We start from the raw sequence: 6,165 nt of genomic DNA, 5'->3' as shown, positions 1-6,165 counted from the left end.
TCGCGAAATCAAGAGTAACCATTTTGAATTGGGGGAAAACAAACTATTCTTTCTTATACGCAAAGTTAAGAAAACATTACTTAACAATTACTTTATGTCTCACAATTACTTTAAAAATTAATCAAAAGAAACAGCGAATAGATGTCAGCAAAGTATAAGCCTTTTAGGTGATTTAACTTTATTTTTACATCTCTGTTTAAGATCTTATTTAAACAGAGATCTTTTAGATCTCTGTTTAAATAAAATGACGCTTTACTTTGATGTCTACATATTATTTTGGTTATAAAAAGTAAAGTTTTAGGTATAAAAAGTACTAATATTTTGATATTTACTTACCAGTACTAAATTAAGATGCAAATTAAAAGTAACCCACCAGTAATAAAGTGTGCCGAACAAACATAAACATTTCAAGATTTTAGGAAACCATTGCTTGCTACATACACCACTATCTACAGCACGATTTATCGTATTAAACCACTTTCTTTTAAGTACTTCATCTTTAGGAAGGCTTAAGTTTTTTTTTATTTTTTCTATTTTGTTAGTGCAACCAACTGTATAACAACTTTTTAGGATTTAAAAAAAAAATAACTCAACTGATTTTTTAGTTTGTTTTCCCCCAATTCGAGATATTTAATTTTAAAGCAATACCTTTTATACAGAGTGACGTCATGGATCGCTGAAAGTTTTTGCCCGATATAATAATGGCTTCTTATGCATAACATAATATTAAATTGGTTTCACTAAAAACGGTAAAGCTCGATATCTAGGTGATAGGTGATTCCCTATGGACGTCCAAGGACATCCTGTGCTCAATAGGTCTTAGATTAAAAATAAAAGGCCCTGGATACTGGTCATTTTGTTGGTGGTGTTTTTATCCAACACACGTTGTTAAATATCTTGGCATTTTTATAGATTCGAACCACTTATGGAATTTTCATATAGATACACTCCGTAAAAAACTTAATCAAGCTAATGGCATGCTTTCAATAACTCGCCATTATGTTAATAAAACTACCCTTAAGGATCCGTATTTTGCAATTTTTCAGTCTTATCTCAACTACTGGTGTCAGGTTTGGGGACAAATTGGCAACTGTAATACTAATAAATTTTTATCAGCTCAACGCCAATCAACCGGAATAATTAACTTTCAACTCCATAATACAGAAACTTCAAACTTCTTCAAAAAACTTAAAATTCCAACCTTTTAGCACTAGTTAGATTTGCTTATCTTTTTTTTGTTTTTGTCTCCCTTAATAAAAATTTACCTTCCTCTATTACAAACTTCTTCACTGAAACTCAATTTATACATTCTCATTTAACTAGAGACATCAATAATGGAAAACTAAATGTATCTCCCTATAAAACTTTGAGGTATGGTAAGTATTCAATTACACATCAGTACATCGAGTTTGAAAAATTAAAACTTAAAAAAATTTATCTTCATTTCTTTATTTAAAACAAAATAAATTTAGACAAATTCTAAAAAAAAGTTATTTTAATATTTTTATTATTATTAACTTCAATTAAATTTCTTATTTTTCTTTTTCTTCTCACTATTTTTATAGAAACTTTATTGTTTTTGTCATTATTATTTTATTTTTTCATTACTGTTATTTTCATTATTACTATTATTATTATAATTGTAATATGTACTATTTTTTCTATAAACTGATAGCAATTGTTTTTCCAATTGATTTTTATAAGGATTTATACAAACTTCTACAATTTCCAGTATCTTTAAACTGTTTAGCTTCTTTAAATGATTTTAGTTTATCAGAACTACTTTTTATGTATGTATATATGTAAATATATATTTTAATTTTTATCCAAATTATCAAATGAAGATTTCAATTTTATGTTTGATAAATAGTTAAATTCTATAAGAGCAGCCATAGCGCAGTGCACAGTGGGCCAGAATGGTCAAAAATGGCAAAACTATTTATGGGTTAAATATAGGTATATGATACATGTTTATAGAGGTTTTTGTGGCCAAGGATTTCATTTTATTTCATATATCACATATTTTAATTTTGAAGTGATCATGACCACACAAGTGGTTATTTTAGGGGTTGTCAGTGGTGGTCATGAGGTTTCTCGGTGGTTTTTAAATTAGATTGAATATGTTGTATATCTATAAAAAGGTAACGGCTGTCAGGGAATTCAAATCTAGGGATATTTGGTCTTTAGAAGCGGTCATGACCGCTTAGGTAATCATTTTAGTTGTGGACAAAGGAAGTCCTGCAATATCCCGATGGTTTTTTAATTAGATGGTACATGTTGTATGTCTAAATAAAGGTAATTGATATAAGGAAAATCAAATCTGGCCATATTTGGTTCAGGAGTGCTTATGATTGCAACAGTAGGTGTGGTCATGGGTTGTCAAGACATTTTCGTGATTTTTATTTATTCTATGTTCTTAATTTCTTTGATACTGTGAATATAAACAAATGATGTTCAATAAAATTGAATTTTATTAACATATTTTTATATAGTATATACAGATTTATACATTAGTACATTAAGAGCCTCTTGACCTCTTCAGGTTGATTGGAGTCTTTAACTTTTCCCTAACCCCTCCTTATTCTGGACACCTTAGTAGCGTAGCTGCAAAGCATTTTCTTCATAAGATCATAATTTGTTTGAGGCCTGGAGAATTTCATTGTGTAGTGCTCTCTGTTGTTTTAGTCTAAAACAATAATATTGGTTGCATGAAATGACTATTTTTCACAATTAAATTACTGTTTTTCCATTTTATGGGCGTTATTTAAATGAACAAAACACATTTGACTAATTTAAAGTACAATTTTCTAGGTGAAAACGACATTTTAGAAAAGTTATTCAGACGAAATTAAAACTGAGATTACTAGATGATGTAGTTTTCTCGCATTCAACACAATGCGAAATTAAAAACATTTTTTCTCGTAAGCAAACTAATTTCTCTTTACTAAACTAAACTCTTCTTTTAACATAAATAAAAACATAAATACAAATAATAAATATTCTCTTCAGTGACTGATCCAGCATTTGTTGGTGTTTGAGCTAACTTCTAGACATGGAGCAAAATCCAAACATTTGTATGTTTATACTTATGTCAAATAATGCCTTGCAAAAAATTGCGATGATTGGGGGCTGGGAACAAATAAACCCCAAAAGTTCATCATCCCCTCCCCCTCACCCCAAACGTGAGGGCAAGAAGTTGAGGAAATATTTTTTTACTATTCTTAACTAAATTTATATTCACCGATAAATTTTAGGTTTCATAGTAATATCTCTCAGGGTTCAAAAAATATGGCCATATAAAGGTTAAACCCCCCTCAATTTAAGGGGGGTTTAACCTTTATATGGTCATAAATGGGGTTATAAATATAAAATTTATATGGTCATAAGGTGGGTTATAAATATTAAATTGTCATAACTTTTTAACGCTGACAGATAATACTATGAAACTTAAAATTTATCAATGAATATAAGTTTAGTTAAAAATAGTACAAAAAATATTTTATCAACTTCTTGCCCTCACGTTTGTGGTGAGGAATGGAGGGATAGAAATATTTGTTCCCAGCCTCCAAATCCTTATTTGTTCCCATCCTCCTTCATATAATGTTCAATAACTTTTCACAATAACATTAAAAGTGCTATTTAAAAAATTTTTTAACAAGTTTTGAAATGATTAAAACTGTTCTTTATGCGTCTTCTTCAATTTTTTAAAGAAAAATCTTCGATCGGATATCATTTATAATAAAAAGGCTAGCACCTACTGCGCTCAGTTGAGCTCATAAAATTTGGTTATAAATTTTTATCTATATGTGAGTGTAATTTAAAGTAAATCACATGTGTAGCCTATTTTTTTTCTGCTTGTGTAAAGGTAAATGTTAAAAAAAGTGTTGCGCATTTTAAGGGGTTTTAATGAATAAACTTTGAAAAAAATCAAGCATAAAAAATAATTTTTCATATTTCTTCTTTTTATTTAAATAGATGATTTCAATGGACTATTATAAACCGTTAAGAAATTAAAATGTTGTAAAATTGTCTTGTTGACTATATATTTAATTTCATTTTCACCAATATTTGAAAAATAAAATATTGGCGTTTTTGTAGTAACATTGATATACTGAGCTCAAAAATTACAGTAGAGAAAATATTATATTGTTTTAAATGTATACTTATTGTACAACTTCTTTACGCAACTTGACTGGCGCAGCTATAATTGCAAATGTTGTTAGAAAAGAGAGGTCATTGTCTGCCTCTCTCCATCAATGATTAGGACAGATTTTAAACAAATTCTTTACCACAAACTGTTTTTATTGGGCGCGATCACATTAAATTTGTAACTATTAATCATTGATAATTGAATACATACAAATTGCTTTTTTATTTTTTTGAAATATGTATTTTTTTATATTTCGTTTAATTGCTAAGCTTTTATTTTTTAGAAATTTTTGATAAAGCTTTTTTTTTTGTGTGTGACGATTTTAGTCGTTTGGTCATCATTGGCTATGCACATATTTATTTTTGATAGTTTTTTAATTTGCGGAAAGACCTTATCATATTGTTTTATAAAAATGCGGATGAAAAAATCATATGCATTACATGCGTCGTTGCAATCATTCAATAGATCCTAATCGATTTCAAGCGAAAGTTTGCCATCGAGTCTTTGATTATTTGCCTTAAATATACAGTTAAAGGTTTTTTAATTATTAACTTACAGTATTTGTTGTTAAAAAAACATAAAAATGGTCACTGATGTCAGAGCTTTATCAGTTGATATGCTTATTTTACACACAGGTCAGATATTTGTAACTCAAACTTTATCTGGTGGGAGTGAAACTTTCATTTGAAAAGTGAAGTGGCTTCCAGCTTCTTTCTTTACCAATGTAGCAATCATGACCAGAGCTGGCACTTAACCGCGAACCTCTCGATTCAATAGCTCTAAAAACTGCGCCACATAAAATATTATAAAGTTTACAGTACCTCATGTGTGAATTGTGCAATGCATATTATAAAATTAAGAGTCATACACAATCAAAACTTTAATGTGGAGGCTTTATAAAATGTTTTTAATGTAAACATTTTATAAAGCCTCTACATTAAACATTCATTCATTTGCAAATATTGACCAAAATATATAACTAAGTGTTTTGTTGATAAATTATGATAAACCAATTATAAAAAAATTTATAAGAAAAGAATATGGCCTATAAAGTAGAAATAAAATTAGAAGTCAAAAAATATAGCAGTAAGCTGCAAAAAAATAGCTATTGAAAAAAAAAATTGCATTAAATTATAAGAAATTTTATTGTAAGGGTCGCCGCAACTTATAATATCAAGGGGTCGCGGCATTGGAAAGATTAGAAATCGCTTAATTAAAATAGCACGTCTCCTGAATACTTTCAACAAGAGTACTATGCCAAGTGTTTTAGGGACAAGTAATTTGAAGTTATTTTATAGTTCAAAAGAAGAACAAGTCCGATTAATTTTGCAATATATATCCCCCATTCACACCGATGATAAAACAAAACTTAACTGTTATTTTAAACACGTTTTACCTTTTATTTTATTAAAGCACTAATAATAATACACTACTTTCAATTAAATCTACCCTTTGCAACTATTTCCTACTACTACCATAATGCTTCAGACAGTACGCTAGTTAGGTAATACAACTCTAATGTAAAACCTAATTCCGAATTGAATGAAAGTTTACAGCTCTAAAATTAGAGCAGTAGTTATCCTTTCCTTCTTCTTTGCTTTCTCGTGAAGATTAAAGTTAATAACGAGGTCCCAAAGCTAAAGCTTTCTTTGTTCTGTCTCATTAGAACTACAGTTTTATCTGACATTTTCATTTTGTAAGAAAAAAAATTTTGCTTAAAAAAAATAGTAAAAACAATTTATAAAAAAATTCATTACCTATAAAATAAAAACGTCAGATTTCAAATCAAACCTCAAAATTTGGAAGGGGCTTCTTTTATTTTCAAAGTTATCACATGGTTAAAGGCGATAAAGTAAACATTGTTTAATATCCAGTAACTTTGGATTAAGCATTAGAAATATACCTAAATTTATAAATAAATGGGAAAATAAACTGATAATAATAGTATAAAGATAAAAAACGTTTTGGTAAAATACCAATAATCTATATTTTAAAATAATTATTAACGTTGAAAA

This window comes from Hydra vulgaris, chromosome 15, assembly GCF_038396675.1.
Source record: "Hydra vulgaris chromosome 15, alternate assembly HydraT2T_AEP".
NCBI classification, from domain to species: domain Eukaryota; kingdom Metazoa; phylum Cnidaria; class Hydrozoa; order Anthoathecata; family Hydridae; genus Hydra; species Hydra vulgaris.
This window is presented reverse-complemented; position numbering follows the sequence as displayed.